Source organism: Panulirus ornatus, chromosome 12, assembly GCF_036320965.1.
Source record: "Panulirus ornatus isolate Po-2019 chromosome 12, ASM3632096v1, whole genome shotgun sequence".
Taxonomy (NCBI): Eukaryota; Metazoa; Arthropoda; class Malacostraca; order Decapoda; family Palinuridae; genus Panulirus; species Panulirus ornatus.
The window spans coordinates 57,322,680-57,344,671 of NC_092235.1; the positions used below are offsets into that span (position 1 = coordinate 57,322,680).

Consider the following 21,992-nt stretch of genomic DNA (forward strand, 5'->3'; position numbering starts at 1 on the left):
GGGAATCTCAAGAAGTCTTGGTGTGGGTTGGTAACCAAGCAAGGTTTCAAGACAGTGGCAGACGACCGCCTCTCCTGACAAAATATGTTTAATAATAGAAGCTTAGGGATCGCCTGCCTAATACACATGCCAACCGCAGACGAATGCCATTTTTTTTTTTTTTATTTTCACTTGTCTTCCCGTGGTAGACAAAGTGCAGGATGCAATACCAGGCCGGTCCTTTGAAGAAACTGTTCTCAAAAGCTTGTATGTATGTTTGTGTGTGAGGCTTGACCCATGGGAGGGTGTTCGGCGCCGTTCAAAAGTAAGGTTAGGTTAAAGGTTCGTCTGGTTCTTTGCGTGTGTCTTTACTATTTGATCGATTTACGTTATTTGACCTGAAGTTTGTTACTGAAACACATACTTGTTCTAAACTTCAAAGCTCTCGCTATCCACCCGAAGCATGGATAAATGTGTGTAGGAACATAGAAAAAAGTTCAACGCATCATTACCCCATCAATTTGTTATATATATATATATATATATATATATATATATATATATATATATATATATATATATATATTATTTATTTTTTTTTTTTTATTATACTTTGTCGCTGTCTCCCGCGTTTGCGAGGTAGCGCAAGGAAACAGACGAAAGAAATGGCCCAACCCCCCCCCCCCCCCATACACATGTATATACATACGTCCACACACGCAAATATACATACCTACACAGCTTTCCATGGTTTACCCCAGACGCTTCACATGCCTTGATTCAATCCACTGACAGCACGTCAACCCCGGTATACCACATCGCTCCAATTCACTCTATTCCTTGCCCTCCTTTCACCCTCCTGCATGTTCAGGCCCCGATCACACAAAATCTTTTTCACTCCATCTTTCCACCTCCAATTTGGTCTCCCTCTTCTCCTCGTTCCCTCCACCTCCCACACATATATCCTCTTGTTCAATCTTTCCTCACTCATTCTCTCCATGTGCCCAAACCATTTCAAAACACCCTCTTCTGCTCTCTCAACCACGCTCTTTTTATTTCCACACATCTCTCTTACCCTTACGTTACTCACTCGATCAAACCACCTCACACCACACATTGTCCTCAAACATCTCATTTCCAGCACATCCATCCTCCTGCGCACAACTCTATCCATAGCCCACGCCTCGCAACCATACAACATTGTTGGAACCACTATTCCTTCAAACATACCCATTTTTGCTTTCCGAGATAATGTTCTCGACTTCCACACATTCTTCAATGCCCCCAGAATTTTCGCCCCCTCCCCCACCCTATGATCCACTTCCGCTTCCATGTTTCCATCCGCTGCCAGATCCACTCCCAGATATCTAAAACACTTCACTTCCTCCAGTTTTTCTCCATTCAAACTCACCTCCCAATTGACTTGACCCTCACCCCTACTGTACCTAATAACCTTGCTCTTATTCACATTTACTCTTAACTTTCTTCTTCCACACACTTTACCAAACTCAGTCACCAGCTTCTGCAGTTTCTCACATGAATCAGCCACCAGCGCTGTATCATCAGCGAACAACAACTGACTCACTTCCCAAGCTCTCTCATCCCCAACAGACTTCATACTTGCCCCTCTTTCCAAAACTCTTGCATTTACCTCCCTAACAACCCCATCCATAAACAAATTAAACAACCATGGAGACATCACACACCCCTGCCGCAAACCTACATTCACTGAGAACCAATCACTTTCCTCTCTTCCTACACGTACACATGCCTTACATCCTCGAGAGAGAGAGTACAATTAGGGTAACGATTATTTTGTCACCAGGAATTAGGTGGGTTTTAATAATTGCATAGTAAGTTACCGATGCTGTTCCACCCCCTGGCTCCAGTTTAAGCCTATCCAGAGCCTAACCAGAGCCTAACCTCTTTCTCACCTTAGAAGTCTGATCCTACTCCACAGAGCCTAGCGTCTCACCCAGCAGATCTCACCTTGCCCAGCGAGTGATGGCGTGATGGGAACGTTGAGTTGTCTGTTGCCAACCCCTGAATGAATCTACCGGGCGCACGTTCGAGTCTTATAGACAGACCAGCCGGCTGACTGACTGCTAATTTAGCCGTTAATTTAGCCGTTAATTCTGCTCTCTAAGGGTTGAGGAAAGTTGAGTACCTGGCGTAAGCTGAGTATATATATATATGTATATATATATATATATATATATATATATATATATATATATATATATATATATATATATATATATATATATATATATATATATATATATATATATGTATATATATATATATATATATATATATATATATATATATATATATATATATACATCTTTCTTTCTTTCATACTATTCGCCATTTCCCGCATCAGCGAGGTAGCGTTGAGAACAGAGGACTGGGCCCTTGAGGGAATATCCTCACCTGGGCCCCTTCTCTGTTCCCTCTTTTGGAAAATTAAAAAAAAAAGTGAGAGGGGAGGATTTCCAGCCCCCCGCTCCCTCCCCTTTTAGTCGCCTTCTACGACACGCAGGGAATACGTGGGAAGTATTCTTTCTCCCCTATCCCCAGGGATAATATACATATATACATATATATATATATATATATATATTCCTATGAGTCCACGGAGAAAATGAAACACGAAAAGTTCCTCGTGGACTCATAGGAATATCTTGATCACGCGCAAAATTGTGATCCTTTCCAATATATATATATATATATATATATATATATATATATATATATATATATATAAAGACTGTAAATTCTCTTCCCCTGTAACACAAAGTATGATCATACAAAAGACGACACACACACACACACACACACACACACACACAGAGTAGACTGTAAATGACTTAATTTTAGCCCAGCGTGTACGTATTTCTTGCAAGTGCTTTTCAAGATCACTCTAACCCTGGCACAGCATGGCTGCCCGAGTCAGCAGTGCTTAAATATTTCACTGCCACGCAACAGATACGCCCAAATGAAGACACTTTCTCTTTCGCATTAGATATTAATTCATCGCTGTTGTCACAACCGACACCTTGGTAGACCAGGTTGCTTGATTCTTTCTCCAGGTTTACGAGTGACTGTAGGAAATATGGTGTGCTATACGTACGTGCATATTAAATCCACTCTTATATACTTAAGGGGAAATTAAGGTAACTGAGCTAAATGTTTGAAATGGAGTATACAAGATGTCCATGGAGCAGGAGACACACCTCTGGCAAGACATACGAGGCAGGAGATGCATGCCAGAAATACGGGCGAAGCTCACCTTGTCTAGCAGCAAGCAGGGGCATTGAGGAGCTAGGCCGACACAAGAGGATCTGGGAGGCTGTGGAACGTGGGGTGGTTTCCAGGGGGTTGAACAACGGGATGTGGGTTCGATTGGATGATTCGGAATAGGGGAGACCTCAGTTCTGAGAGAGAGAGAGAGAGAGAGAGAGAGAGAGAGAGAGAGAGAGAGAGAGAGAGAGAGAGAGTCACCTGCAGTGGACCACCTGGGAGCCTTGGCACTGCCGGGAGTCGTGAGGTAATCACCTGAGACGGTCGCTTGAGGTTCCTGCCTCACCTTCCTCTCTCTCTCTCTCTCTCTCTTCCTCTCTCTCTCTCTCTCTCTCTCTCTCTCTCTCTCTCTCGCGTACGGGGGTAGGCAGGCACACCCACCAGGGGAGGAGGTATGGTAGCGGTTCTTACCCACTTGGGTATGGGGAGGGTCAGCGATGACTGAGCCAGCACTTCAGCAGCTGTCAAGTCTTGACTCCTTTGGAACCAGGGAGCTAGCTCTGTCTTCTCTTCCTTTTTTTTCCAAAAGAAGAAACAGAGAAGGGGGCCAGGTGAGGATATTCCCTCAAAGGCCCAGTCCTCATCCTCTGTTCTTAACGTTACCTCGCTAATGCGGGAAATGGCGATTAGTATAATATATATATATATATATATATATATATATATATATATATATATATATATATATATATATATATATATATATATATATATACATATATATATATATATATATATATATATATATATATATATATATATATATATATATATATATATATCTTTCCCTTGCTCCTTCCCTTTACCGCCCCTACACTATATCTACAAGGAGTCGACAGTCTTATATAATTCGTTGTTGCGTGATTCGTTACCTGATATGAGGGACGTGACGTGAGAACTCCTGTGTGTGTGTGTGTGTGTGTGTGTGTGTGTGTGTGTGTGTGTCTGCTGCCTCTGTGTCGGTCATCAAGCGACAGTGGAGAGTCTCAGAGATAGTTAATGGATGATTTGGATGTTTTTCAATATCCATTTATCTGATGTATATTCCATGTCCAATTTTACACTAAGTCATCTATTGAAAGATACAGAATTTATTGAGTTTCTAAGACCTTCCAGCCCAAGGTCCACCTTTAAAGGGATCCCCCCGGCAGCGCTCCGGAAAGCGGTGCAATTCCGCTAGAAAGGCTCGGAGGTTGAAAGGTTAGGTGATGGTCTGTGTGGGGGTGACCGGTGGACAGCTGAGGAGTAAGTCCTCAGTGTCTTCAGTGTGGAGGGTGCATCCATCTTTGGCATGAAGGATTTCGTGATATGCTCAATCAGTGATAGTAATGTTGAAGAGATTGGTGGTGGTGCTTGAACGCAGCCGAGAAAGAATAACCCGTACATCCCTAGGGAGAGTAGTTTGAGGTGATTGTACACCTGGAGGTGGGTGTTGTTTAAAACTGGGTTGGTATGGTGGTTGTTTAGTACCTGTCATATGACTGTGTCTATATTTTGTCAGTGGCTTTGCTAAGAATGTCGGGAATTTAATAGTACTGAAAAATTCTGTTACGATTAAAGTTAATGCCCGTGTTACGTCAGTAATTCTTTTTAAGGCTTCGCTCTGTGAGGAATAACCTACCTGTAGTTGATCAAGAATATAGACAAAAGAGGAACAAAACGACATCTGTACATGTATGTGTCTCAGGCGGTGTGATGGAGTCGATCAGGTGAGGTTAGTAACATAGCGGCTGGTGTGTTGACCCGCTGCTCTCTCAGTGGAGTGGAGTGGAGGGAGGGGAAGGGAGGTGTTGTTGTCATGTGTGTTGCAAGGGCTGGAGGTAAGAGGGGGTACCCGGCGGGCCCCGTGTCTCGTGCAGACAGGTCCGTTCATCCGTCTTGTTGCAGACAGGGGCGGAGACGGAGAGGAGAAAGAGACAGTTTGGTGGAAATGAAAGATACAAGAACAGTGTCAGGGAGAGAGAGAGAGAGAGAGAGAGAGAGAGAGAGAGAGAGATCAGAACACAGGTGCTTATCTTCCTGCCTTTCCTGGCGCGGTCAGCGGGCCGCGCCGGCAACAAGCGTCCGGCGTCCATGGCCAACCCTGCCAGACGTATGCAGAGAGTTGGCACCGCACCAGTGCCTCCCCTGCTTCTCTGGCACACATGATAGCCACTGCATCGGGTTGCATATTTCGCCTCGTATTGCTAAGGACATTTTATATATATATATATATATATATATATATATATATATATATATATATATATATATATATATATATATATGTATATATATATAAGGGTGATGATGGATGCCGATAAAGAAGCTTTATAATCTGTGCTCGTAAAACTGCTGACGAAGGAGAGGCAGGAGAGGGCTCGTAGCGGTGGTGGTGTGGTTATTGGTGAGGTGGTGGGTGGAGGGAGTAGTGCATTTGGTGGTGATGGTGAAGGAAATGGTGATGTTGATGTAGTAGTTTTGGAGGAAGTGGGTTCACTTCACTTTTTTTTTTTTTTTTCCCAAAAGAAGGAACAGAGAAGAGGTCCAGGTGAGGATATTCCCTCAATGGCCCAGTCCTCTGTTCTTAACGCTACCTCGCTATCGCGGGAAATAGCGAATAGTATGAAAAAAAAAAAAAAAAAAAAATATATATATATATATATATATATATATATATATATATATATTTTTTTTTTTTTTTTTGTACTTTGTCGCTGTCTCCCGCGTTTGCGAGGTAGCGCAAGGAAACAGACGAAAGAAATGGCCCCCCCCCCATACACATGTATATACATACGTCCACACACGCAAATATACATACCTACACAGCTTTCCATGGTTTACCCCAGACGCTTCACATGCCTTGATTCAATCCACTGACAGCACGTCAACCCCGGTATACCACATCGCTCCAATTTACTCTATTCCTTGCCCTCCTTTCACCTGCATGTTCAGGCCCCGATCACACAAAATCTTTTTCACTCCATCTTTCCACCTCCAATTTATATATATATATATATATATATATATATATATATATATATATATATATATATATATATATATGTGTGTGTGTGTGTGTGTTCGTATATCAATTTTCAGTGCATTATTTACGTTCGTATTTTGCCATTTAAATGTGGATATTACCATATTTTACTTTCGTTTAAAGTATAACAATGTTAATACCATTTTTTGCTTTGCTCCTCCTCCTCCTCCTCCTCCTCCTCCTCCTCCTCCTCCTCTTCTTCTTCTTCTTCTTCTTCCTCTTCTTCTTCTTCTTCTTAGTATAATTATTATCATCATTATCATCATTATTGATACGATAACGAAGAGTTGTCAGGGTATATTTTCATGGTCCTGTTCGTCAGGTGAATAAGCGGCACGCAGGGGCGGGGTTGCCACAGATGATGCAAGACGATGCGAATCACCCTACCCTTGATTATCCCCCGTTCGAGTGCTACTATCATTTATCTTTGTGCGTTAGTGAAATGTATCGTGTGTGTGTGTATTTACAATACTTGGTCAAGACTTCCATTATGTCAGTATCTGTAGGTACTTGGTAACTGCCCCATGCATACTCCCTAATCTACCTCAAGGCATGTCACCTAATCTACCTCAGGCATGGCACCTAATCTACCTCAAGGCATGCCACCTAATCTACCTCAAGGCACACCACCTAATCTACCTCAGGCATGGCACCTAATCTACCTCAGGCATGGCACCTAATCTACCTCAGGCATGGCACCTAATCTACCTCAGGTATGGCACCTAATCCTCCCATCTCGCCTTAGGTTTCCTTTATATCCATGTGGTTGCCATATGGCCGCTTAATGGCCAGGGTTGCCGCAGTTATTTTACCCCTCACTCTGAGCAGCGTCGCTAACTGTGATGTGAGGGATCAGGTCGTATTATCTTACACTGTATGCGTATGTTGGTTGGTCAGGAATACATAAGCAACTTTTCTCTATTGATTAGCTCCCTGAGCACGACGGTACGACCCTTGGGGAGAGAGAGAGAGAGAGAGAGAGAGAGAGAGAGAGAGAGAGAGAGAGAGAGAGAGAGAGAGAGAGAGGATGGGGGAGTCTTACGTTGTCAGCGTCAGAAGTAGGAGAGCAGGATCTATGTTTAGGAACCTCATACATGTAAGCTGATAAGGTACCGTCATTGTTACTGTATGAGACGTAGCTGTTGTCATCATCTGTAATGGACCGTTTGTATGTTTTATGTACCGGCTGAAATGTGTGTAGGTGGAATGAATCCTTAAAAAAACCTGCGTCATTCTGTCAGTGCTCATAGCTCGGCTCCCTTGCCTCACATGGTGGCGTGAACCTCTCAGAACTGAAGCTCTCTCGAGCGCAGGAAACATCACTTTCAACCAACCTCCGAGCCGCCGAGTCTCGCTAAAAAGGCTAATGAAGCTAACATTTACACCCACTTAAGTCAGCTTGTACACTTCCGGAGGACCCTCCTTCCACCCAAACCCTTCAGTGAGTACTCGAAGTCCTCGTTCTTCGACGTGTTCCTCCCCTCCCCAGTCCTGATCCCAGATCTCCTCACCTCCTCATCCTGACGTCGTCCTGAACGAGACAGACACCTCATCTCCCTTCACTTCCTCTCGTGTCTTCCGCCGGTGCTTTCCTCACTTCCCCAAATCCGACTCCAGGCCCTCCGCACCTCCTGAGTCAGACCTCATCCCTCCGCACCTCCCGCCCAGGTGCTCTCCCTTCCCCCTCCCCAAACCTCTCCTCACATTTACCACTTTGGGGGGGGGGGGGAGGGGTTCTAACGAGCCTTCACCTGAATTAGTCGTTCAGCCTCTTCCCGGAGACGGCTGGTCTCGTCAGGTGTCAGCCGTATTTCTTTCTCACATGGCGAGGCTCGGTGGGGGCCAGTTCCCTCCCCCTTTCAAGCCATTTACTCGACGGCGTCATGGCTTGAGAGGGAGGAGGGAGGACGGGGAAAAAAAACTGAACATGAGAATCACGTGTGGCCAGAGAAGAAAAGAAAGAAGTCGTTCATGGACAGATAAAGAGGCATTCATAAATACCGTAAGGACCATACCTGGAAGTATTCTTACTTCACTAGCACCTCTTGTACATCTGGGCTTTTGAAATTTCCTTTTCCACACACACACACACACACACACACACACACACACACACACACACACACACACACACTGGTCCTATCGCCTCCTCCCTCCCCTCCTGCCTGCCATTTATCATCCTCCCCCTCCCCCTCCCCCCCTGAGTCTCCACGCCTTCCTACTTTACCCTCGAGGGGAAGTCTGCCTCCCCTTAATCCTCCATATGTATCTCTTCACTCCCCTCCAAGGGTCGCTCTGAGGGATGTTATTGACTGCCATAGTTTTCTCTCCTCGGGTTGACTCCCTCTTGAACCCTGTTGAACCACGTGAGTCCTACGGTGCGACCCTTGGGCACGACCGCACGACCTTTGGGCCTGGTACCTAGCCTCGCCCCCTTGAACGTCAAGTCACGAGGTTATGCCGTCATGATCCAGGGTTGTGCCCGTCGTGACCCCGAGGTTAGCTTTGCAGGAGACGAGTCAACAAAAGTGTTCACAGAGGTTAGCCATACCTGTCGTTCTAACCTAATTTTGATTTTTGCTTTTTTCATCTTCGTTCGTGACTTTGACTAGTTCTTCACGGGGACAAAAAAAAAAAAGGGGATAAAAGTTTCATGATGGTGGATCTTCTCATTCATATGCCAGCGTAGATTACCAAAGTGATCGTCTTTATTATTGGCTTGCGTAAATTATCAGGCTGATCGACCTTCATGTCTATTGGCTTGCGTAAATTACCAGGCTGATCGACCTTCATGTCTATTGGCTTGCGTAAATTACCAGGCTGATCGACCTTCATGTCTATTGGCTTGCGTAAATTACCAGGCTGATCGACCTTCATGTCTATTGGCTTGCGTAAATTACCAGGCTGATCGATCTTCATGTCTGTTGGCTTGCGTAAATTATCAGGCTGATCGACCTTCATGTCTATTGGCTTGCGTGAATTATCAGGCTGATCGACCTTCATGTCTATTGGCTTGCGTAAATTATCAGGTTGATCGACCTTCATGTCTAATGGCTTGCGTAAATTATCAGGCTGATCGACCTTCATGTCTATTGGCTTGCGTAAATTACCAGGCTGATCGACCTTCATGTCTGTTGGCTTGCGTGAATTACCAGGTTGATCGACCATCATATGCCTTGGCTGCCGTAAATGACCAGGATGATGGACCTTTAGGTCTACTGGCTAGTTTAAACTACCAGGTTGATCGTCGTTCATACTCACTGGACTGGGCAAATAACCTCGGCGATCGACCTTATTATCTAACCAGCTAGCATAAATTCAAGCATTCCCCTGTTGACCTCTGCTTGTTGTAAATTCTACCGAGGTGCAGCCTCACACATATCCCATCTCTTGTGATGGCCCTCGATGTCACTGATCAGATCTCGTCTGCTTCCTTGATCATGGTAGTGGCATGGTTGTGGCATTCCTCGGGAGTATGCATTGCTGGGCTTTGACAGTCACGTCTGACATATTCTGGGACCTCGCCCGTGCCAACTGCAAGACGCACCTCAAGTCTCATGTTCTCTCAAAGTGATTTATTCCCCTCATTTTTCTCGAAGTAATTGACTTGCTTCATCATAATTTTTTCTCCCCCTCTGACACAAGTGGTTCCTCATTGCTAAACCCCTTTTCCGTAGCTGCAGTCGTCTCTCTCATCACCCTTCCCACCACGTCGATTCTCATGGAAGGTAGTCCTCTCCACCCACCGGCGCCTTTCCCACTAAGAACACAGCTCTTTTGATGAAACATCACTGTAGTTCCCTAGCCTTACTCCCTCCCTCCCTCCCTCCCTCCCCCCCCCCTCTCTCTCTCTCTCTCTCTCTCTCTCTCTCTCTCTCTCTCTCTCTCTCTCTCTCTCTCTCTCTCTCTCTCTCTCTCCCCTCTTTTAGTCGCCTCTTAAGCCCACTGCTGCTATGTCCTGCTGCTGTCTGCCTTTAATCCCTCTGTCCCCTCTGATGTGTCGCGGTCTCTGCTATGTCTTGTCCTCTTTGTCTCTCCCTTGCACCAAGAGCCGTCTTTTACTCCTATTCGTTTCCCCTATCCTTCTATTACTGTCATTCCTTCTCTGCCTCTCTCCCATCCTTCCCTCTCTCATTTTTTTTTTCAACCACTATGTCTCTCACTCCTCACCCTCGCCTCTTACCATCCACTTCACTTGGGAACTACTCCCTCCTGACTCCTCCACCTCCTTTGACCCGGTCCCTCGTCGGTGATGACGCCCTCAGCGTTCCTGCCGCGGTACAGTGGAGCGTCCCAGTCATCACCCGTAAGAACAGCTGTTCTTCGGCTTCTGATGTGGTGCGTCAACGCTTGAAGCAGCGGGTCCCCTCGCCTCCTCTGCGGGGAAATAAAACTTCAGTAGTCTCCAGCCCCGCCAGGGCTGGTGACCCAATAGGCCTTGTCTTTTATTTATAGATGATAAATTCTGTTTTACGTGTGGACATGATGACCTCGCCCGTTACGTGAGGGTCTGTTGCCCCAGCTATTTACCTCACGGGACTTAACGTCGGTGCCATGTTTTTTTAAGTTCTGGGTTAAGATTATTCCATATTTCCCAAAGTCAACTGGCGATATAAATACCGAGGTGACTAACACTGCTAATGTAAATGTTAAATGCGTTCAGAAACTCCTAAGAGTAAATTCAGGATCATTTAAGAGATCGGAGAGTTTATTCCACATGTCCACGTCTTAACAAATCACACTAATAGTTTGTAAGTGATTAGACTCAGCCATAACCCCTCAGGTTGGACTTGACACGTTTGATTTTCCGGTTTATGAATTTCTTTACATCAAGATAAGATTTCTGGTGTACATAAACGTCGGTGACTTTTCCTCGTTCTCTTTGCTGTACCAGAGGTCGGCTGCCACACTGCCTACTTTATCACTAATCTTCCACATACTTTGGCATTCCTCCGTCGTAAGATTGTCTATATAACTCGTACTTCCTCTGTGTTCTCATGTTCTGTTCAGTGTATATACTCGCACTTCCCCTTCCATTTCATTTGTCTGTCCAGAAGATTTTATCTCTATATACCTCCATGAATTTCAGCCTCGTGCAACTCATATTTTCCTAATTCCTCATTCGTTCCGTTTTGCTTAATTCATACTCGGTACGTCACGATCCGTGTCGATTTCTCTTACTTTACTTTCTGTTATTACAGAGGCAATTCTTTGTGAAGGTTAGGTCCGGGTGGTGAGCACCACGCTGGTCCAGCCGACCTTTCCACACACTGTTAGGTCTCCCCGTTGTATAAACCTCTGCACACTTGCAGCAAGTCGACCTTCCTTCCGGAACTCTGTCTTATACCTGGGTATCGTTCCACCGCCTCATATATTTCCTCAACCATATAGTCTCACCATCATCTGCCTATGTGGTCAGGTTTCATATAGTGCGATGAATTAGTGTCTAAGGAACTACATAAATCGACACCAGGATGGAGGAATGTTTGTGAAGGGAGTCAGTCTTCTGATGGTTTAGATTTTACTTGTATGTTCTCGTAAATTCAGAAAGCATGTTCTCTCGTATTTTGGAGGTTCTGGCCGTCACTCCTCCGGGTCTCTTTCGCCTCCTCCCACTACCGCAGGCAGAAAACACTCACAAGAACACGACACATAAGTACAACTAAAATATCTCGTCACACCTTGTGTGCTCGGCCGTAACAGTGAAGGCTGAGTGCCACAACCTTGTAAAATGGTCGAGGTCTTGTATCTGAGGCTTATGAGGGAGCAGGGGAAGTGTGGTGGTCGGAGGGAGAGACTTAAGAGGAGGACTGGGGGAGATACGAGAGAGAGAGAGAGAGAGAGAGAGAGAGAGAGAGAGAGAGAGAGAGAGAGAGAGAGAGAGAGAGGATAGGTGATGGAGTGCTGATGGGCTGTGAGAATTGTGTTGGAGGGGGTTGAGTGTTGGGGACAATGGGCTTTATACGGGTGTGAGGGAGATACCATGGTGTTGGCCGGACTGTGTACGATGACAGCATGCAAGGGCTTGGGTCAGCGGGCTGCAGGGGTACCAATCTGGTAAATATCCTCTGAAATGAATTTCCAATTCACGTAGATTTATTTCGCTTGATCCTCCGGGTGAGTTGGGTAGCTTATGCAGAGGTCCAGGCACGTGTCCCATCCTTGGCTTCGGCGTCTCAATCCGTAAACATATCTTTATGAAAACCCCCCGTCTTCCGCGAACGATCTTAGGTCCTGCGCTTTCCTTCCATTTATGTAATAGATATGATTTGCTTGACGTGTAGAAAGACGATGCAGCTCTGAAGCGTTGTAGCCTTATATCCTTTAGTATGACTGGTCTTATCATTATGAGCAGAGATGTACAGTGATTCACAGTCATATGATCTTCATAAATGTCCCAATTAAACAGATAAGAAACATTGAAGAAAACGCATTTTCGTACCTCCGCATTCTTGGCGTCCATTTCAGTCGTCAATAATTACTTCACTCTCCTCAGTCCTTATTCTTTCCACACACGTCTCTCATCTTCCTCTTACACTGCCTTTTACAACTCTGATCTGTGCCTTAGTCCATGCATTATCCCCATTCTTACCTGTTGATCATTTTTTTTCGCTCACTTCCTACATCTTTCCTTTTCCCCAACTCACCGACCCAGTCTTATCTGACGCCATTCGTCCCAGACCATTAAAATCACTATTTTTCAGCCCCAGAGGCACTGCCTCCACTGTTCACCAAATTTTGAATGGCGTCTCTCGGCCCATGGGTAGTCCTATCCCAAATTACCGGCGATGACACCACGCTGAGAACATTAAGAAAGCCTGGGACGGGTGGGGGAGGAACTCGTAGAAAACGGGGTATAGTGACATCACGGAGAAAAACGGGATATTAGGGGATAACTATTTTTGTCAATTTGACACGTAGCTTTATAAAGTTCCACCACTAGTAGTCGTTTATACACAGTAAACATACGGTAGCAACGTATGGAATACATAACGATGAATCACGATAACGAACAAAAAAAAAAAGGTGTCCGTTGTGCTCCTCAAAAGCAGTAAACATTGGCAGTAGGGCAGTGTGACTGAGGAGACTGACTGACTCAAACCGTATTGAATAAATACTGCGAGAGCGAAGCACAGAGGAGAAATGGAACTGAACGGAAATCATACTTTAAAGATGATATCATCAACTTGTTAGTTAGAACATGAACATTCATCCCAAGGATCAAGGTAAGTGTGGAAAAAGTGACCCATTTTTCGGGTCTGCCATTATCAGCGCAGGTCGGGTGTGTGTGTGTGTGTTGTGTGTGTGTGTGTGTGTGTGTGTGTGTATGCCCGGAGTGACATTACCGGCACAGGGAGGCCCATACGTGACTGTTAGCTAGTGGGCTGTTAGGTTGATGTGTGCGTTGTGTATAATGTGATGAATTAATGCATCCTAATTGATTTAGTTCATGTGATTAGCAAGAACTTCAACTTGGAGAAGTAGGTATAAAATTGTACTAAAGAATCTACGATATTACGTAACCTTAACAAAATAATTGTACAGTATATATGAATTTAGATTTACAGTTAAAATGACAGATCTGATCAGATTATGATATACACTGACAATGATTTGAAGAAAAAAGAAATGAGAGTAATGATGTATTGTCATGTATCGAAGGTAGAGGAATTACATTGCGCCCATGAATTACATTGCTGGCGATACAAATGCAATAATGGAGGATTGTTCTTATGAGGATATTGTTTTGGATCTCTTAATCTATGTGGACTGAAGGAACGATGAAAGTATTAGCTGAGGAATAGGAAGAATTTGAGTTTGAGTTTAATATTCTTAAAAAAAAAACCAGACACTAGAATTGTGTCGCTTAGAAAGAATTACATTGTCCAGTGATTTGGTAATGGTTGCTTGAGTATTACGAGGGGCTTCGGTCGCAGACGGACAGGCAAGTACGTTGCGTCACGTTAACGGAATTTGTCACGACGGTTGCTACTGCCTGTCCGTTCCGCCTGTCCGTACCGACCGCCGTCTAATGTGGCTCTCAGACCCTCTCCACCCTTCCATCTGCTCACCCTACGCCCCCGACTTCTGTCAACCGCCATGCCCTATTCGCGTGTGAATTGGCAAGGTGCGGGGAAGTGTTGGCAGGGATCAGGGAAGTGCTGGCAAGGCTTGGGGAAATGTTGGCAGTGCGTAGGGGAAATGGTAACGGTAGGGCAATGGGGGAAATGTTGACAGGTTGTGGGGGAAGCGTTGGCAGGGGGTAAATAAGCGTTGACGAGGAGTGGGTGTTGGTAGAAGGACGTTGGAAAGCTTGTGGAGGACGCGGAGGAAGAGTCATTAGTTTGTGCGAAAGTGCTTGCAGGGTGCAAGGGGAAATGTTGGCAGGGCGTGAGGAAGTGTTGAGAGGACGTAAGGGAAGTGTTGGCATGGTGTGGGGGAATGTCTGAGCGTGGGACAGTGTTGGCAGCCTATTGGAAAACATGTATATATATATATATATATATATATATATATATATATATATATATATATATATATATATATTCCTTGCGTGTCGTAGAAGGCGACTAAAAGGGGAGACGAGCGGGGGGCTGGAAATCCTCCCCTTCCGGTTTGTAATTTTCTAAAACAAGGAACAGAGAAGGGGGCCTAGTGAGGATATTCCCTCTGAGGCTCAGTCCTCTGTTTTTAACGTTACCTCACTAATGCGGCATATATATATATATATATATATATATATATATATATATATATATATATATATATATATATATATATATATACATATATATATATATATATATATATATATATATAGATAGATAGATAGATAGATAGATAGATAGAGAGAGAGAGAGAGAGAGAGAGAGAGAGAGAGAGAGAGAGAGAGAGAGAGAGAGAGAGAGAGAGAGAGAGCGTGCCTCTTTCTAAAATATGTTAGGACCCTGCCCCCCACGACCACCTTCACGGCGTAAATAAAGATGGAGGCGGTTGGTGGAGGCGATGAAGGTGCTGTCACAACAAAGGCCGGAGAAACATCGCTGCAGTACATCCAAGCCTGTTGTGACGTTTCGTGAGAATGCTGACGTTCCACGTGAGTCTTGAAGTTCTACGCGAGAGTCGACGTCCCTTGTGCGTTCTACGCGAGATTTTGACGTTCCACGTGCGTTCTGATGTGTACGTCAGGTACACGCGTCCGTCATGTTATTCAATTAATAGGAGGATGGAAAGAAGGCCGTAGGACAACAGCACCAGATGCGCTTAGGCATGATTGGCCTATCGTTATGTAGCACAAGGAGGCCAGGCCTAGTGAAGTTAGGCGTAGGAAGGTAAATGTAGATGTTAGCCATTTCGAACTAGTTTGTGACAGGTAGGCTTTCTCTTGTTTAGCGATGTGTGCTGCAGGCCCCCCATAGTAAGCATAGAGAGGCAAGTCACCTGTGGTGTAGCATAGGATAATAAGGTCCACTGAAGTGTAGGATAGCGTCGGCTTTACTGCGATATAGTAAAGCATAGTGAAGCCTACTCTGGTTTAGGTTGACACAGGTGTGCTGTAACAGTTAGGCCTACTGTGGTGTGAGGGGCCTTCCGTGGTGTAGTTATGACTAACGTATATATTGAAGTCAAATGCATAGTGTAATGTACGCACAGCGAGCAAACCAACCTTAAAAGAACTTCAGGAGTGATTGACTAATGTGGGCGATAACCATGCTCTCTGTTCATCAGATCCCACGTACAGATAGCCACCACTGTCACTATAGCAATAAGCTTTATCCTAGCCATCACCATTTTCTACTAGAGAGGTATCGTTATCACCCTTCTTAGCCATCGCCGCCATTACCACACTCTCGGTAGCCATCACCACCACTCCCAGCCGTAACCGTTATCGCTTTCCTCTCCCAGCGACCCCTCGCCATCTCCCTCCCTACAGCCATCACCATCATCACTACGACCAAACACACGCTCTGAGTCACCACCATCGGCAAGGTGAAAAGGCTAAGTTTAACCTGGGATTTCAAGGGGTTTAATGTTGTCTGGTTTATCCCACCGACGAACGAAAGGGAAAGGAAGGGACGCCGCCGGCGTCTGAACTGTCGTACTGCAGACGTAACCGGGTAGGAGACGAGTCATCCGTCTGGCACCGTGGCCGATGTATATATATATTTCCGTCTTGATGATGTCGGAACTTTTTATGAAAGATTTTTTTTTTTTTCTCGTATGTTGCTCTCTGACTTCCTGCCATTAACTCACGGGAGACCATACCTGGCTGATTATTTCCCTATGGTAAACAAAAAGTGACACGGTAATTTCATGTTTTAAGACACGAGGCAAGATAAAATATGGGCATAAGAAAAATATTCTAAATGGATCTTAATTTCTTCATAATGGATTAGGTTAGGGGAGCTGTGGTTGTAGAGAGCGTTTTAGGGGCACATGAATATTCATTTGCAGATTAAAGTTATGCAGTATACCAGCAGAGGAAATGGGAATAAGGGAGGAATTTGAAATATGAGTTAGCATTTGTCGACGATTTTTTTTTTGTATCAAAGGAGAAAAGATGAAAATTTTTAGTAATTAGTGAACAGTATTTGTAATTCCATGATCTTAAAAAAAAAAAGTATATGAAGTGGATTTTGTTCTTTGCGTTTTACAAGCATCAGTCAAAAAATAAGGACGAATATAGCGATTAAGAAAATTTCGATCGTGAATTACGAACATGATCTATTTGAAAGAAAAGGGGCTAAAATTTGATTACCGCAGTATTTCTGACCATTTTGGACGAGCGTGTTTGCAGGTAACGAGGAAACAGATTAATGCAGGATTTGTTCTTTATTGATGTTGAGCCACATTTCCATAGCCTTTGCCTCAGAATTTAGAAATAGATAATGAATCTCTTATATGTAATAACCTGATATTTCTTTTTTGACGGAGGAAATTGAATAAGAATATTCTTAATACAAGGGAAACAAATGTCTTTCTAGTGTGTTCAGTTTATTCATTGCGGTGGTCTATAATTGAAGACAACAGAATTGGAGCAATGAATTGCAGCATCGCATATTCGTAAGATGAATTATGTATTATATTATATTTTGCTAAATCTTGTCGCCCTCACGTGATATGTGATGTGGTGGTTGGTTAAAGGGTTAGTTGAGCTTCAGTTAAGCCTTTCAACTTGCCAGGGTTATTAAGTCCGTCTTTAACAAGATATAACAAACAGAAAAAATTGTAGAACCTTCAAGTGTTAGCTAAGACCACATACATTCTCATTATGCAAGTGGACGTTTGTTTTGGCGAAATGATTTCACCCCATTACTCATGGAGACATTAACGTTGCGAGGACAGAAATAAAAGTTCTCGACTCTTCTTGAAGTGCTGACATAGTATTCTGTTTCGTATTTTATTCAGTCATATTTTTACATATGAAAATAGTTCTACTGGAGATGTTATTTGTGATAATTCAAAATAGCTGCGTAGTTATCAATCCTAGTCTTTTAACAATATTTCGGTCCACAGTGCGGTTCTAATAATGTATCCTTATTTTTCCTTTTAACTATTTTTTTTTAGATAATTACGTGGTATTGTAAATCAAGATTCAAGGATGTAAGTGACTCTTCCAATGATTTTCATGAATAATTATTCGTGTACAAGTTTGATATATATATATATATATATATATATATATATACATTTTTTTTTTTTTTTTTTTTTTTTCTTTTCTTTTAAACTATTTGCCATTTCCCGCGTTGGCGAGGTAGCGTTAAGAACAGAGGACTGGGCCTTTTTTGGAATATCCTCACCTGGCCCCCTCTGTTCCTTCTTTTGGAAAATTAAAAAAAAAAAAAACGAGAGGGGAGGATTTCCAGCCCCCCGCTCCCTCCCCTTTTGGTCGCCTTCTACGACACGCAGGGAATACGTGGGAAGTATTCTTAATCCCCTATCCCCAGGGATATATATATATATATATATATATATATATATATATATATATATATATATATATATATATATATATATTCCTGAACTGATAACTTTTGAATGCTTCTCTTTTTGCATAAGATGAGGTTTTGTTTGTAGAGTTGCGGCTGTTGATTTGCCAAAGATCTTTACCTTATGTTCCTTTGTTTAGTTGAGCGTCACTGATGAGAGACAGAATGCCACTGCCTCTAAGGTTCATATCAGTGTTATCGCTGTGGTCATGAGCCATAAAACATGAGAAAACCAGCATGAACTCAAATGAAGATAACCCAACTTTTTATCTCTCTCTTCTCATTTGTTTATTTTTTTTTTTTTTCGCCCGTTATTACTTCATAGATTTGGAAGTAAGATTTTTAGCATGAACTCAGAAATGTCGAGTATTAGTTTACATGAAATTGAAATGATGTTTTTCACCCACAGTAAAACTTTTATTTACAGACGCAAAATCTTTGTCTATGACGAGGCTACACCCACAAGTCTCAGTAATATATTGTCTTCTGATACAGCTAAAAAGTCTATTTTTTGGGATATATTAGTTTGTCACTAAAAGGACTTCTTTTAGATTAAGAAAGAACTTTATTTACAACTTTGCATCTCCTCACATGAGAACCATTACATGCAACATTAGTAGTTTATATTTTTATTTCATGAAAATATGGGTGATTATTTTTTTTAATGTGCTCTGTCCTTTAAGATGATTTGTGTATGGTGAATGATATATGTCCCAAGGGCGGCCATTTTGCTTATTTGGTAAACATCTTGGTCAGGATGGTCTGTTACGGCTCTTGAAGTGTCCCGGAGGCGGAAGTAAAATGTTCCTTCTTTAAAGCTATCGCGGCAGCTCCTCGCCGGGCAAGCATGGGACTCGTCAGTCACTTTTACCCCCCCATCCTGTAAAAACATCGTCTTGACACGCCCGGAGTTACTTACCGCTCGAAGTCCCAGGCCAGTGTGGAGTCGAACCTAAGAGAGGGGTATTTTTAGCGAGGTTTCGGGTGGTTCAGAAATGTTCGTGCTAATCTTAAAACCGTGGCGGAAATCAGTTGTTATATTTCGTTTTCCCCCGTGGCGTAAGTTACTTATGCAAGGGGTGATGCTGAGAGTATGGCCAAAGTGTCTGACGACGTCTTAATTTAGTCCGGGAGACCTTCGTTGGAGGTGGTAGTGGTAGGTAAGCGACTTCGAAGCCAGGGCACGCGGGGGGCCGGGTTGGCATGCCAGATATGATCATCACATGTGACGCCGGCAGCCACGCACTCAGTGAGCCAGCCACACGGCCAGTAACTCGCTTACGTAAGTAATCAGCCATAACCATTAAGCCTCACAGCCAGTGAGTCACACATCCGGTTGAAAACAAACCCAAGCAGCCATACAGTCAGGCAGACCACTAAGCAACCATAAAGCTAGGTAGATAATATCGCACAACCACCCTGTGATTCAGCCAGACAGGAACACACTGAGGGAGTCTTTGTCATACCAGTGTGTACATAGCCCATTAACTACACAACCATATAGCCAGATAGTCACACAATCAGTTCCACCATACAGTCTTACATAATGGTAAGCGGACAATCAACGTAGCATCCACATAGAAAATCACACAAGCCTCAACGTAACCTCGCTGTTGCGCAGGTAGATACACAAACAAGAGGCACACACACGCTAAACCAATCATCCACTCAGCCAATTAACTACACAACCAGAGAGCCATACCGTTGCCTAGACAACCATACAGACCAGGAATCACCCATATTGTCAACCAGAAAATCATACAGCCAACGAACCCAGTCACACAGCCAACCAGCCAATCATCGCGCATCGGCGAGGGTTAAAGTCACGCAAGCAGGCAATCTCGTGGCACAGCAGACACCCTGAACCCGACAACCACATATCAGCCACACAACACGACGGTAGCAAAGGCCAGGCAGCCATCCAGTCAACCAAGAAGGCGCATACGTTGCCAAGTATCCACACAGCTGCGCTGGCGCACAGGCAAGCAACCACACAGCTAAGCTGGTGCACAGGCAAACAACCACACAGCTAAGCTAAGACACAAGCAAGGAGCCACACAGCTAAGCTGACACACAGGCAAGCAGCCACACTGCTAAGGTGACGCTCAGGCGAGCAGTCCCACAGCTAAGTTTACGCTCAGGCTTGACAGTAACATAGCTGAGCTGACACACAGGCAAGCACGATCGAATCCTGTTATTACAGGCGAATGTAAACATTATCATTCCACACGTATGACTGGAGGACGCATTTAAAACAGGAGATCCAGGAAGAATCATTCGTCATAAGGGTAATCAGGCCCGGCGCTGATTGCCGACTGTTGTCACGAATGGATGCCTAACGAGCGACCGTTAGGTACGCCGTTGGCTCTGGCATTTTTGACCTTACGCGCTAAGGCCAAAAATCGTCGCAGAGGCCAGGCCATTGTACCAAAGCATCGTACCGTCGTGCTCAAGGGTCGCACGGGTGTGTTCACCGTGCTCAAGAAGTTAATGTCTCACCGAGTCTATCTGACAGGTTGTAGTGTTTACGTCGTGATGTTTATATGAGTTTAACATCTTTATGGGAAACCTTAGGTACGTTATCTTCATGATGGCCATTTATTTTCCTTTACTATTACTGTAAATTCTACAGTTTTGCATTCTTTGTCAAGAATATATATATATATATATATATATATATATATATATATATATATATATATATAATATATATATACTTCCCACGTATTCCCCGCTTGTCGTAGAAGCCGACTAAAGGGGGCGGGAGCGGGGGGCTGGAAATCCTCCCCTCTCGTTTTTTTTTTTTTTTTTTCAAAAGATGGAACAGAGAAGGAGGCCAGGTGAGGGTATTCCCTCAAAGGCCCAGTCCTCTGTTCTTAACGCTACCTCGCTATCGCGGGAAATGGCGAATAGTATGAAAGATATATATATATATATATATATATATATATATATATATATTGGATTTATATATTAAGATATACGTAGGGGAAAACGATAATTTAATGACCTTCGGTGTGAAGTGGTACATCAAGTTCAGGGGGATCAAGAATGAGACGTGGCTACAGAGGCTATTGGTAAACAAAGGGTAAACTGGGTGGAGAACATGGGTATGGCTCATGCCTGTCAGAAAGTTTTATTAGTAGACAGGAGAGGGAACTGTTTACAAATTGCGCAAGGAGATCCAGTTTGTATAGACCTTGACGTAATATTATTACAATCTTTTGTGTTTAGAAATAGAAGATTCAGTGATTTTCGGGTAAAGGATTTACATATTTTAACAGGAATCATGACTTAACCTTTTTAATATGACGTGAAAGCGTTTGAATAGATTCGTAATGTTATAGAAATTATTTTCGTTTTTATCACATTGAATGTAAATCTTGGTCAACTTTTTGATAATAATAGAAATTTTATTCAGTACTGAACATGCTTCGTGATCTTCAAATAGATTCAAGAACCTTACAATCGTACGTCTGCACAAAATGGTAGTCACAGGAGTAATCGTTTTAGAAAGGGATAAATTTTTTTTTTTGGACAACTAAATGAGACGGTGATCAGTTTTCGGTGATTTAAAGTCTATTGAGATTTTAGAGTTAGTGAGTTCACATCAAGTCTATATATTCCTATTAATGTCGAATTATTGGTGATTTCAATATTTTAAGTTTAGAAATTAGACGAAAAGAGATGGT

General features: G+C 43.5%; 1 long non-coding RNA gene across 1 annotated transcript in view; it reads left to right on the forward strand.

Annotated features, from left to right (window-relative positions):
- LOC139751746 (uncharacterized) overlaps nt 1–21,992 on the forward strand; it is a 58,810-nt gene that overhangs the window by 24,555 nt on the left and 12,263 nt on the right. The window lies entirely within an intron of this gene.